The sequence below is a fragment of the Haplochromis burtoni genome, unplaced genomic scaffold, assembly GCF_018398535.1.
Source record: "Haplochromis burtoni strain Fernald_Lab_line unplaced genomic scaffold, NCSU_Asbu1 Contig_50, whole genome shotgun sequence".
NCBI classification, from domain to species: domain Eukaryota; kingdom Metazoa; phylum Chordata; class Actinopteri; order Cichliformes; family Cichlidae; genus Haplochromis; species Haplochromis burtoni.
The window spans coordinates 1,932,969-1,947,983 of NW_024582411.1; the positions used below are offsets into that span (position 1 = coordinate 1,932,969).

The 15,015-nt window shown below is 42.1% G+C and overlaps 1 pseudogene; it reads right to left on the minus strand.

Annotated features, from left to right (window-relative positions):
- Nucleotides 1-10,429: 10,429 nt before the first annotated feature.
- LOC106633494 lies at nucleotides 10,430-14,808 on the minus strand (annotated as a pseudogene).
- Between the last annotated feature and the right edge of the window lie 207 nt (nucleotides 14,809-15,015).

Consider the following 15,015-nt stretch of genomic DNA (forward strand, 5'->3'; position numbering starts at 1 on the left):
AGTGTCACTGGTCAATGACATGAAACACTGAAAATCACAGTGTCAAAATTAATTTGGGTCACTATTGCAGTTAAGTGCTCAGAAAGGTTCAGTGCTTAGAAAACCACGCCAGGCACAGGTTTTTTGCCCCAGTGTTAATTTTATTTCATTTTTTGTGTGTTTATTATTGTTATGCTTTTGTTATTACCCATATCTAAAATATTGTAATATGGAAAAATCATTATCTCTTCCATAGCTTCTTTAAAGTAAACTATCAATAAGTATGACTATGTCTAGTTTTGCTTTTTGTTATTATGTCCTTTACTTATCTGGATTTTAGTCTCTGTAAGGCCTAAAATTCCTCTTTTCCAGAGTGACCTAGTCAATATGACAGCATATTTCCAATAGATAAAAGATAAAACACAAATGTAAACATCACAAACTAAGGTAATATTTACATTTGTGTGTTTAAGGTCAAATCTGAACTTTAACCTCATTCCCAACCACCATATTTTAAGTGGGGTAAGAAACAGATTTTAAAAAAGTAAAAATGTGTAGAAACAACCAATTCAGTAACAACTGGTACAGTATGAGTGCTGTACTGACTGTGAGTGATTTTAGCCAATGATTTCTAGGATGCACAGCACTAAACTGTAGAGATATGCAGATTCTATGAACTTGTTCTAACTCAACAAAAAAGCAAATAGGCGCATTTCCCAAAATGCCAAACCATTTCTTAAAATAAAATCTGAGCGCGCCTCCTCTTTTCTCTTTTCCCTCGATATCTCAGTCTCTTTCTACGTCTAACATTCATCTTTTTGCTTCTTATGGGAGCACGCTCTGAGAGACAACCTATCACATCTTGTCATTATTTTCTGCCCTCGACACAGAAGCATGAAACATTGAGGAATATATTCCTGGCACAAGTCAAGATGTGATCAGGGGATTCAACTGAGTTTAGAATACCATATGGCAAAAGGAAGCAGCTTGTCAGAAGTGAGACTATCTGAGCACCCCCTAGGATTGAGACAGAAAGTTTTCTCTGTTGTCTTTCCTGTAGGTGAGCCACAGGTAGCTGAGGGGAAGCTGTCAGTACTGCAGGGTGTGTGGGACATCACACACAGAGAGAGAAGCAGAAACAGGGAAAAGCTAAAGCAGGCACTTTTGCGTTAAAAATAAACATAAACCCTGCCAAAGATGAAACGAATCTTCCCCTGCAATGTACAGCAAGCCAGAAATGTAATGGAGAATGTTTAAGCAGAAAAACAGATTCGCCAGAACAATGCACGTGGGCGTGAAATTTGTGTTCACCAAGCAGCCAAAATGTTTCACATGTGGATAAATGTCACTGTTAATTGTTTTCTGTGAGAATGAATCTGTGTTGTAACTGCGTTTCCATGGCTACAACTCCTAAGCTGCATATTCTCAGATATCCCCAGGAACCAGACCATAGGTGAGCATATTAACTGAAGAGACCTGACAGGATGTAATTGCATTCAGATACAGATGCACCTTTAATCTTTGCCCTTTTAATCCTGCACTAGAATGACCTATGCAAATTAACGAATCTGCTTGTTTTTGTGCATATCTTTGTGCGCTGCATGGAAAGTAAAACAGCATAACGGTGGGTGAAAGATTTGCCGCAGCAGACTTGAAGTTCCCCGCTTGGATAAAACCAAGAGGAAGAATCAGCTGATGTTTGACCAGCCAGGAGATTTTTAACTGATGCCAGCAGGGCTTTCACATAACTACACATACAGTAACATTAGCCAAAAGAATTAATGATATTCTCACAATGCGTGTAAAAAATTAAAATAACAATGATATCAATAGTGCTTACAGATATATATTTTTTTCTATTTATGGCAAAAACACTCAAAATATGAGTATAAAAAGGTGAAAAGTAAGTATGTAACCATAACTGTTTAAAAGCAAGCAAAAAAAAGGGCACTAATGGATGGTGAAAAGGCACCCATTGCATCTAATAAACAACTGATCCTAACCTGTGCCATCAAACTAACGACAACTGAAACAAAAAGCTGAGAGCACAGGTAGGAGTTTGATTTTTAAAGTGGCACAACTTGTATAATTCCATGTATAATCACATAAAATTAGATAGCATTAGATACACTCAGTGAATAATGAACACACTACTCTTTAGTGTACTATAAATCCTTTTTTAAGATGCAGTAGAAAGTGTAGACATTAATAACCTTATTGTAAAAACTGACTCATGAGTGCTGACTGAAAATGAGTTGTGCAGCTTTATTATGTGTGCCTACTTTTTGATGTTTTTAGGATGATACCAGTAACAATTAACAGATAATCCTGGTAGAGTGGCAAACAAACTATGGCTCAAAACTATGAACAGCTTTAGGATTCTTGGACTCGTTATTATAAGGATCCACCCTGGTAAAGGAAACTCAGTAAGTACTGTGCTTATGAGGGAAACTAAAGAAAGCTGTGTTGTAGCACCAAGTTACTGCTAACTTGTACAGACAAAAAACAGAAAGCATCCAAACTGAAAAGAGCCCCAAATAGTAGTGTGGACAGCTCAGTACCAGAAGGCTCTGCAGCAGGTGATTAAAACTGCCCAGAACATCATTAGCACCCATGCACTTATAATTGATATGTGTGCTGTCTGTGCACAGCCCAAAGGATACTAAGAGACAATACTTACTCAACCCAAAGTATCTCCCGCCATACCAGCAGACTTCGGAGGAGTTTCTTTCCTCAGGCTCTGAGACTAATGAACTCATTGTCTACACTTCACCAAGAAGAATCGGTTTAGGTTTTAGGACCTAATGCTTTATTCAGTCATTTACAGTTTTCTTCTTTCTGTATGTTGGCAGCAAAAACGGACTGCAACAAATAAAGCTGAAGTTCTCAGCAACAACTTTCACCTTCCACATAATTTAAACTTGTGAAAACACTGATTAGGGCAATTCTGAAATCTGTGTGCTCTTTTTCCCCAGTTTAGAACTGTGGGTCATTAATTTCCACATTGTTTTCATGAGTTGAAACAATTTCTTTCTGTGTCTGCCAGTCAGTTGAGCCATTAACGCATATGTTTAAATGGCTCATTGTACTGCTCTTGTTCCACTCAGTATGTGTTAACAAGTGAAAGGATGTAGATATGGTGACATTTTATTCATTACAGTTTAACTGGATGTTGACAGTGATGGATGAGGTTCCATTCAGAAGCCCATGAATCAGATTAAACTGTAAAAATGAGTATTGACTGTGATGTCTGCATTCTGTTTGCTGTTACATTTTAGTAACTTCATACTGGAGCCAAATGTGCCTTCATGGAAAGATTGTGTGCATTTTTTGTTTTTCTTTTTTCTCTTCTTTAACATCCATCAGCTGCCCCTCAACAAATTACTGATCATAATCTTATGTTACTGAGTTTAAGGAGTTTAAGGAGTCAAATGTCCTAAACAAAACTAAACTGGAAGAACCCACCTCAGCTCTGGATACCACCTGTGTAGCTGAAATGTTAGACTGTGCCTCCAATTCATGGCAGTTCCCCATTAAATACTTCGAAAACTACAAGAATGTTGAAAAAAGATTATTGAACTGATTACTAAGTAATTACTTTAATAATTTAATAACAAATATTTAACTCAATATTAATTAATATGTAATGATAACAGCTGTGTTAAGCAATCGAATATTGCCCATAGAGAAAGGTAGCAGGTTAGATGAGATGAGCTATAAATGATAAAAATCCCAATAAGACATTTTTTAATCTATACTCTCTCTCTACATACACACACACACACACACACTCACACACACCCACCCACACACTCAGATAGTAATAGCACCTATCTTTAAACTTAGTATAATATATATAATAATATATATCTTTATACAAACACACAGCACACACAACACACACACACACACACACACACACACACACACACACATACTTCAGTTAAAATGTTCATATATGTAAAACAGAGTTTTCAAAATGTGTTTTTGGAACTAGTGTGAAATTTTGGGAAATGGATTATTTACAATGCAACTGAAAGTTAGACGTGACGACTTTCCTCCCTGGCATTTGGCAACAAATGTAAAGTTCCTGCAAGAAATTGCTCCAGTTACCTTGTTACAGACTGAAAATAGAAAGAGCAAAGTGTGTCCAAAGCAAAGACTCACGCCAGTTCTTAAATCTTGAGTGACCAAACCAAAAAAGTGTTTTTAATACTGTCTAAACTGTAAGTTTGTGCTCTGACACTTATGAATAAATCCAGGCTGTTTCCGGTCTTTATGCTAAGCTAAGATAACTAGATCATGGTTATAGTAGATAATCAGAATCTTCTCATCTATCCCTTTCCACATCTGATTTTAGCAACCACTTTTTTAAAGAAGGCCCTTCAAATATTAATCAGAGCAGGAAATCCTCTTCTGAAGACAGAAGTTATGGCGTTTTGCCTCAGTGAAGCCCTGCCTGTCAAATCACACAGGAACAAGGAACATCTGAGACAGCTTGGGTTAATCAAAATTTAATCACAACTCAATAGCTGATTCAGTCTGAGGCTGTCATACATAGAGGTTAGGTTAGATCAGACACATATCTATAGTTCATCTTTCTTATACAACAATCTGACTTCAGACTGATTACTGAAAATACCCCTTGACACCCCTGACCTGAAAAATTCTCAGACAGCGCATTCATCTGAAGAAGGGGAAAAGGCTTATACTCATGAAGTCACGTCCTAGACGCTCTAATCACTTCAATCTGGTTTTAGACTCTCCCCTCCACTCCCACATCAATGTTGAAAAAGACATCTTGTGAGTACTGGAGCAAAACTCCATTTCTATTCTTGTTCCCTAGCGCACAGATCCCCCATCCCTCCAAACAGGAAAACGCATCACAATGGATATCGAGGTTCTGTTCTTCCACTGGATGAGCTTGTTGAAAGACTTCACTTTGTCTATGTGAACACAAAAAGCCGTGTGGTTTCATGTTATTGACAGCTGAGTTAATGTGTCATCTTTGGAGTCACGCAACTCCTAAACACTATGCTGTTCTGAGATGGCACCGAATGCTGAAAGCTGGTAACACAGAGGAGACACGAGCTTCTGTGCAGCTGCCTCACACAGTGTATCTCTGGTTACTTTGTCCATGGTCTTATCTGTCAGGGATAGAAAACAATTACACAGAGCAAGCGAAGTAGTGCTCTTCAATAGAAACTGGAGTACCTGAGTACTGCCATTCATCTTCTTCAGAGCATTTCAGCTGGAAAACGTACACTCATTACTCGTTATTTTTCAGGATATTTTATATTAAAAAAAAAAACATTTTGCAAGCCACAATTTTAGTAATAGCTAATTAAAATGTGCATTTTATACACTGACCTGATACATAAATACTAAACTACAGGTTACAACTCTGAGCTGGCATTTTAAATGCAGTGCACCATGTTGTTCCTAATAGCACGCTGAAAACTGTGGCAAATTAAATGGAAAAATCTGTATGATGTGTGTCTGAATATCCAGCAGCACAGCTACAGATAAAGCTAAATAGCAATACTAATTTGATCTGTAACAGTGGCTCAATTAAGTTAGAAGACATCCTTCTCATCTTTCATTTGCATCCTTTTTGGATTTCGTTTTCATGTTTTCATTTGTTTGATGTTCAAAGCTCCAAACAAATGTTCTGACCTAGATGCAAAATTAATCATTTCTAGCAAACAGCATCTGTCAAGCAGATGGAGAGCACTGATCTAATGGTATGTGCTGCAAAAAGAGAGAAGCACATTTCTATGACCACCTGACTCTGAACTTATCCAGGGTACACACACCACACAACAAGCTATAATCCCCTGTATATTGCAGAAGAAAATCCATCAATAGCCTTTTTCTGAATGTCCTTACAGAACTCAATTAGATGAGGTCCGGGAAAACAGATTGCTTGCCATATTGAAACTCTGAAATAGGCTTCTATCTGACAACTTTGCGGTATTTACTTTTTGAACCACTTCTCGGTTCAGTCCATGTAATCATAAAACAGTACCGCATTACCAGTTGTTATAATCTTGTCAAAGCCACTCTCCTTTCACAAACTAACAGAGAAACAAATGTTGCATGTTTTTATTAAGAGTAAAAAGAGAAAATATTTTCACTCTTAGATAGATATAGACAGAGGCATGTATAACTCATTTTTAAGAATACACAGCTGGTTCTGAGCTGGGATGCTTCCTAGATTATGCTTAATTGCATTGACTAGAATGAATATTTATTAAAAGCTAGACATTTTAAATTAAATAAGAAAGAAAAGCATTTCTTTGTGCCCCCCTCTCCCTGTTAATGCCCTACCTGGCCCCCTGGCAAAGCTTTGCTAGACCCGCCCCTGCACAGTTACCAGCTGTCAGCTACTTAGAAAAGGATCCTGGTGTTATTTGTCTCTCAGAAACAGTTCATAACTTCAACTCATTCATGTCACCTAAAAGGTAAACCTGTTTCTCCATCACAGCTCTGATGATTCAGTAAGGACATCTCCTGGTTTCATCTTCATGTTTCCCTCTCACCACATATCCAAACCGATATCATGACCAGCAGCTTTTACAGCTGTGACTCCAGCAAACATCAGCTGATACTAGAAATTAATATTAAATTAATTCTAACAACAGCTGATCAAGCTTAAACGTGCTGCTGCTGTTGTTTAGCTTGACATTTGCTGCTTTCCTCTTTCTGGCGCAAAGTGGGCGATAAACAAACAAGACAGACGGGACTTGCGTCAGAAAAGCTGATCATTGATCAGTTTCATGATTGAAGTAGCAACAGGAGAGGGAGGGGGAGAGAATGAAAGAAGAAGAGGCAGCTGTGCAGCGTAAAGAAGCAGAATAACTCCAGCTTTGTGTCTTTTTCATGTGTTCCTTTTCAGCTCAATACGAAGCGTGTAATATTTTCTCTGAATACGAGACAATTCCATTTTTTACAGGACGGTTGGCAACTCTACTAACGAACCTTATGAATAAAATAAAGTTCACTATCAGTAACATCATAGCACCCACCCAGCAGTATAGAAACTCCGTCATGCTAGCTAGTACACAGTACGAGTTATTGTAACTAACTGTAAAAAGTTAGCACAAATAATAAACTCCACCTAAACTTGGTTTACATCTGACCCAGATAGACTATAGGTCATAACTTCTCACCTGAAGATCAGTTCACCTGACACTCGGACCTGCGGCCGCCTCGGGTCTCTCCTCCTGCCTCCCCTTCCCCTCATCCACTTGCTGGCCTCTGTGGAAGCTCCGACATAGCCACCACCACCAAACAACTGAGTTATTTTTACACATCGGCCAGCGTCTGGCCAATCCGCCACTTTTCATTGTTTATACTGTTACAAAAAAAACCAAACATACAAAAAAACATTGGCCCATAAAAACGAAAAATCACCATCAGCCCACTGGGCAAATGCCCAATGTCCAGTACAGCTATGGGTTTCATCCATGGCAATATGCATTAGAAGTGGGGAAAATGGGCAAGGATTTGCACAAATTTGAAAAAGACCAAATTGTGATGCAAGATGGTTGAGTCAGAGAATCTCCAAAACTGCAGCTCTTGTGGGGTGGTCCAAGCTAAATCTGGTCCAAAAAGCACTAACAATTCTGATGAATCCCATCACATGGATGGCAGGTGTGTACACTGCTTACCTGGGGAACACGTGGCACTAGGATGCACTATGGGAAAATGAAGAAAATGGTGCCAGTAGTGTGTTCCATGTGAATGTTAGCTTGACATGTACCCCCTATCTAAGCTTTGTTATGGACTGTGTACACTCTGTAATCGAAAAAACATTCCCTGATGTCTGTGGCCTCTTTTAGCAGGATAATGAATCTAAGGAAAAATGGTTCAGGAATAGTTTGAAGAGCACAACAAACAGTTCGAGATGTTGGCTTGGCCTCCAAATTCCCCAGAACCCGATCCAATTAGTCATCTGTTTGGATGTGCCAGACAAAAAACGTCCAATCTGCTTCGCAACTTACAGGACTTAATGGATCTGTTGCTAACATCTTATTGCCAGATGCCACAGCACACTTTCAAGAGATAACGGGACAACAACCCCTTTCTCTTTCACATTTATGTCCATAATTTTCTTCCAAAGTGCCTTGATCCTTTGCTCATACAGAAGATGATGTGTTATCCTTGGCTCTGATAGCTTTAGCTCTAGCCACTTCTTGTTAGCGTCTGTAAAATGTTCATGCTTAAGTGTCTCATTAGATTTATTGCTACAAATGTTTTTGCATCTTTCCCTGCAACATTTGTCTCTTCACTCACTTCCATGCTAACATCGCAGCATGTGGCTGTGAGCATGCGCTACTGTGCACGAATATTGTGTACATGAAATGGACTAGCTTGGCCAGTCATTCATCTGAGATCAATGGAGTCTAGCTCAATTTGTAAATGTGTAAAAGATTTTCTCATGCAAAATGTAGATAAAAGTGTATACAAAAATAGAACTGAAACACTCTGTTGTTTAAACAAACCCTCAGACTATTTTCTGAATCTTTCCAACTATTCCTTTCAGGTGTATACAGAGAACTGTTAAATGCTTTCAATTAGAGGTGCAAAATTACAATTCCAAATTTTTTTAACCTACAAGAGCAAAGCAGTGTGACCCTTAAACACTGCTGTGATATTTGTAGTTTCGTGACAAACAACTGGAGCTAGTCTTAGCAGAACGGAGAGTTCCTTTGCCCGGTCCAATTTAGCACCAACTATAAATCTTGGATGGGCCAGTCTGATGGTTGCCAGGCAACTGTACATAATTCACAGAAACACCACAATGTTTTGTTGTTGCTCATTGATTTTTGTAAACATTAAACAAACATGATGTAACGTGTTAATTTGTGGGACCTACAGGTGCTCATAGGCAGACGGGTTTAGCTCTAGACAGACAGGTTGTGGCTTTGTACAAAGATATTAGAGCTGTATCAGTTTAAGTATATATAAAAACAAAAATGCCAAATTATCCCCATATTTGGTTAAACCATGTTGTATTTCACTGGAATCAGTACACTGCCAGCTCAGCAGGCAACTTGTATGTGACAGCTGATGGGAAAGTAAAAAGTGACAATCGATTAGCCTAAATTTGTAAAACACAGAGGAGAATAAAACAGCACTTTCTTCCTAATCTAAGTTTCTTATAGTTGGTGTTCTAACTCTGATCAATACGAGTCCACTCAGTTCTAATACCTTGATTTAATTTGGCCTGATTCAGTCCACCCACTGCTTTCACTCACTGTATGCGCAAAGTGGCTAGTTGCAAATAATCGATAATAACTCAATGAATTGTCAATACAACTCCAACAGAATGAATTTGAATGCTGTCTTGATGCATGCTAATTCATCCGGGTAAGTAAATACAAAACGGTTGATTCTGTTCATCTAGACGTCGCGTTTTCAGTGGAAGAAACATTTCGTCACTCATCCAAGTGATTTCTTCAGTACTCATGGTACTCATGGCTATTGATCAATGGGCTTTGATCAGTTGTTGTTGATCAATGGTCGTGACAATGTGCATATTAATGATCAAGGAACTCTCCTCACAACCTATTGTTCATTAGATGGGCTAGATTCAGTCATTGTGCAGATATACTGTTTATAAGATTGGAGAAACCTGCAATCAGCTGAGACTGGAAGAGTCACTTGGATGAGTGACGAAACATTTCTCCCACTGAAAACACTACGTCTAGATGAACAGAATCAACCTTTTGGAATGTGAATGCTGAACATGAAACTGACTGTTCACAGATTTAATTTAACCCATGACTATGCCGCACCATTTTGGCTCTTTCATCTCTTTTTATGTGACATCCCCTGGTGAGTAATAGGTGAACAGGACTTCCTTTCCTGTGTTGCTGTTTAGACTCAAATCGGTCTGATGTTTAATGGCCCGTAGTGACGAAATAATAACTTCCCTCTGGTACACCAGAGAGATAGAAGCCAGCAGAATAAACCTGCTGTTCTCCACAGAACCAGCCAAGGTGTACTCTCAGTGGCAGGGGAACAATATGAGAATATGAGAAAAGCACCACCAAGGCTGGAGACAGAGCAATACCGGAAGAGTGTATGTGTCGGGATCCTGGGTCATTCAACCCAGCGTTCTTAGTTTTTCCTGTGTTCCTGTTTCATGTCAAGTTCATTTGTTATTCTTGGAGTTATTTTATCAGTCCTAAGTTGCTTAGTTTATTGAGCTTCCCCTCCTTGTGTGACATTCCATGTTTTCCCAGCCCGTCATGTCTGTGCTCTCCCTCGTGCTTCTCTGTGCTTCCCTCTGGTCTGTGTCTCTGTGTATTTCCTGTTTTACTTTGAAGGTCCATGTCTTATGTGAATGTGTCCTGCTTTGCTTCCTTGTCTCGTCAGTTCTGATTTCTCCCAGCTGTGCCCTCCTTCTGTGTCTCATTCCCCTTGTTACTTCCCAGTGTATTTCAACCCTGTGTTTCTCTGAGTCAGTGTCGCGTCATCCCTCTTGCTGTGTGGATCTCCCTGTGAGTTTTAGTTTGTGATTCTCCAGTTTAGTTTAGTTTGCGTTCTATGCTTTTTCCCTGCCAGCCAATAAAGCTGTGATTTTGAGTTAATCCCTTGAGTCTGAGCGCCTGCTTTTTGGGTCCTACTCCTTCCTGCCACACAGCGCTTCCTGACAGTATGGGAGAAGGATGCAACCCATAACGGCAATGCTCAGTGGCTAGTGGATCTGAGGGCAGACCACAGCAACCTGTAACCATTACAGTGGCAGACATAAAAGGAAGGGTTTCCAGTATGAAGAGTTTGACAGCACCGACAGCACCAGGCCCCGACATGGTTCACGCCTACTGGCTGTAGAAGCTGACTGCACTCCACAGGTTCCTGGCAGCACAAATGAATCAGCTACTAGTTGACGAGAGACACACGGAATGGCTAACCAAAGGCCGGACAGTCCTGATCCTCAAGGACCCCCAGAAGGCACCGGTCCCATCAAAGTACTGACTAATAACCTGCCTCAATACCACGTGGAACCTTCTGTCAGGCATCATAGCGGCTAAGATGAACAGGCACCCTCCTGACCATGCATGGAGGGTTTCACCCCAAGTCCAATACCCTGAGGCTGTACACTATGCAGAAAAAAGGCCCGGGACTGGTGAGTGTCAGCACCACAGTCAAGGATGAATACTGGTATCAATCTCATGAACAGTGAATAGATTTTGTTCCTGATGGAAGAAAACTAAAGAAAGGGCACTGAATTTAAAAAAAAAATAAATCACACCAGCTTTAAGAAATGGAAGGTATTATTGAGGAGAAACAATGGGATCTCCAAGACATGGACAAAAAGCTCCTGGAGCTCCAAGGAAAGCTTGATGAAGCTCTTGAAAAAAAAAAAGAAATCCTCCAAGAGAAGCAAAAACAGGCCATAAAACAAAAAGAGATAGTCAAAAAGAATCAGGAGCTCCAAGGAAAGCTTGATGAATAAAAAAAAATCCTTCAAGAGAAGAAACAACAGGACCTAAAACAGAAAGGGCTGCATGTGCAAACTCCAAGGCATGGAGAGAAAATACAGGGGGCTGCAGGTAAGCCTTGATGAAACGCTTCACAAAAATCAAGAGTTGCTTCAAAAGAAAAAGCAACAGGACATAAAACAAAAAGAAATGGATTGCAAGCTTGAAGACACGGAGGAAAAGTACAGAGTGCTCCAAATAAGGCTGGCAAAAAAATAAAGAATTTCTTCAAGAGGAAGAGCAACAGGAGATAAAACAGAAAGAAGTAAAACTTCTTCTTCTCCAGGACTTTGAGAGGAAAATTTTAAAAAAAAAATGCAAGAATTTTATAATACAATGAAGTACAAAGTAGTGAAACTAGCAGCTATAATATAGGCGGCTTACCCCAAAACCAGAGGCACTAACCCCCTAACCCTAAAGAGAAACGGCCGCGCTACAACAAGCCGCAGAAATATTACTACTAGTTTCACTACTTCTGAGAGAAATCAGAGGTCAAAAGGAAGCCTACCTGTAGCAGTCACACGATCCGATCGTCTCGGTAAATTAACCTATAACAATAGGCCAGCATTCCCTAATTAGGAGTGAGTGCAGAGAGAGAGAGAGAGAGAGAGAGACACGCGCAACCTATCCGGCCACATCTACCCCCCCTTTTTGCATAGGTGCCCCGACAATGCCTCAAGGAAGCACTAACACCATGGCCTGAATATGGTAAGCTGAGCATTAGCAACTGGTCCAGATTCGGCAGGACATGGCAAGCGATGAATGTTAGAGTGCCCACCAGCTGTGGAGCGTGCTGTTCTCCGCAGTTGTGGCCCACTCACCTCAGACTGTCCAACAGAGCCTGAGGAAGAATCTGGGGGAGCAGAGGTCGGGGGTGCTACAGGCACGTTGGAAATAGGCCTGTGCTCCACCAATGGAACTGTTGAGGTGAAGTGACGTCATGGGTGCCACAGATTGTGAGGGTACCTCAGGGACGAGGAGCCACAACTCATCGTCACTCAGAGAGGTCTGCTCTAAATCAGCAGGCACAGGTGGGGGTGGAGCCTGTGGACAAGGTGCAGGAGGCCCCGGGCTGACCTGTGCCTTCAACATGTCGTGATGGACATGTCAAACCTTCTCCAAGTCTCCCACGGAGGCAATGGTATAAACAGCCCCGTTCCCTTGAGGTGTCCTAAACACCTGATAGACAACAGAGCTCCACAGGTCCTGGATCTTGTGCTGGCCCCGGGCGATGTGATCTCAAAGATACACCAGCTGACTGACCTTTTAAGGTGCAGGCTGGACTCTCTGATCATGCTGCTCCTTGCGACGATCAGCAGCCAGCGACAACCGTGCCCGAGCTCCCTCAAAAGTCACCATTAACCTGGCTTGATGCTCGGCCACCCATTCCTGTACCTCTCTAGGCACTGGGTCCTGAACCCAGCCTAGAAGGAAGTCAATAGACAGGCTAGGATCCCTGCCAAACATCAGGAAAAACGGTGACTCTCCAGTGCCCTGATGGGGTGTGCTATTATAGCAAAAGAGCAAGTGTGGTAAGCACACAGCCCAGTCGCGCTTCCAAGATGATGGCAGGGTCCGTAGGAGGTTGTGGAGGGTTCGGTTAAACCATTCGCACTGCCCATTACCCGCAGGATGGTCAGGAGTTGTACGGGACTTGGCTACCCAATACAATTCACATAGCTGTTGCATCACCAAACTCTCAAAATTTCTACCCTGGTCGGAGTGGAGGCGGCTAGGAATGCCAAACTTTAAAAAACACTCTGTTAACAACACCTGGGCCACAGTAGTATTTGTGGCCCACTGTATTTGCTGAAAACATCAGTCATGACCAAGACGTTTTCAACTCCACTACGGGAAGGTTCCAACACTGTAAAGTCTATGGCCAGGATTTCATTTGGCCTAGACGCGAACAGGTGGCCCATGTAACTATAAGACCCCAACTCTGAGTCTTTTGCAACCTGACAACGTTCACAACGCTGAACCCATTGCCTAACACCACCTTCTATGTCTTGGGAGAGAACTGCACCCAAACCACTGTGACTGGCGTCAATCTCCAAGATAAATGGGCGTGTGAAGTCGGCATACGCCAGCACAGAGGCAGACACAAGCTTCGCTTTCAGGGCCTCAAAACTCTCCTCGCACTGATTTGTCCAGATGGCACTCAAGGTCTGTCCCGAGCCCTTCTTTGACTTGGTGCCAACCAATTTAGCCACCACTTGATGCAGGGGAGCCACCAATGTGGCGAACCCCTCCACAAAGCGCCGGTAGTAGCTGGCGAAACCCAAAAAGGATCGCAACACTGACACGGAACGAGGACACTGCCACTTGGTTACTGCGTTGACCTTGGCTGGATCGGTGGAGACACCCTTGCAAGAGATTACATGGCCCAAGTAGTTAACCTTCTGCTGGAAAAAGGCACATTTTTACAGCTTAGCCTTGAGCCCCTCTTGCTGCAGCCTTGCCAGCACCATCTCTAACCACTGCAGATGCTGAGAGACCAACGAGGAGTACACAATGATGTCGTCCAGGTACAGCAGTAGCGACTGGCACAGCTGGTTCCCGAACATCCTCTGCATTAGGCGCTAGAAGGTACCGGGAGCGTTGCACAGCCCGAATGGCATACGATTCCACTCGAACAGGGTTAGGGTCTCATAATCGGAAGGAGGAATACACCTGTACCTCTGCCGGACAGGTACATCATCAAGCAGAGGTATGTCGTGCGAAATGAGGTTTGTGCAGCCCAAGTCTCCCTCATGAGCAGAGAAAACAGAGCGGTACTTCTGTAAAAGTAACCGTACCTCATGTTGTTCTGACTCAGCGAGAGCAGACAGGTCAATCACATCCACCTTGTCCTGAGCAGAGCTGCTTGTAGTATGGGAGGAAACTGTGATGGGAAAGGAGTGTTCCTCGCTAACACCAGCAGGGAGGCTAACAACAGTAGCTTGGCTTATCACTCCTAAACGGGCCCGTGGGTGGAGAACAGCTTCTGCTGTCCCCACATTAGTGACTGGGATGTAGGCAACGCCCTTATCCACCTGGACCAAACATGGAGAGGCCAGCAACCCAACTGGCAACCTGGACTCAGGAGGCTCAAAAAGCATAGCCTGACCTGACAACTGCTGAGAACAGGTGGTGGCCACCAGCTGCATGACACCACCAGGTATCCACACGGCCCGCAGGCCCTGTACCTTGACGGTACCGACAGGGTCCTCTGGGGCTTGGGCTGCAGACTAGTGAAACTGATGTAAGGCCTCCAAAACTGGTCTCGGTGCTCCTCCCCTGCAGCGGCGCAGCAGACCATGCCCCGCCACACACATTAACCAGGTAAAATACATATTTAGGCAGAATTCTGCAAATATCTGTTTTTCTGTTTTTAGCAGCATAGTGCTTTTTGTCCAATTATTTTTTTTAAAGTCAGGCCAAGGCTCCAAAAGCCCAAAGGCGATATAAGGGTGGCGGCTCACAACAGTTTTTGTGTGCTACATGGATCATTTTAGTTCAGCTGGGTGTCTTCCCTTTGGTTATATTTTTTTAAGACTTC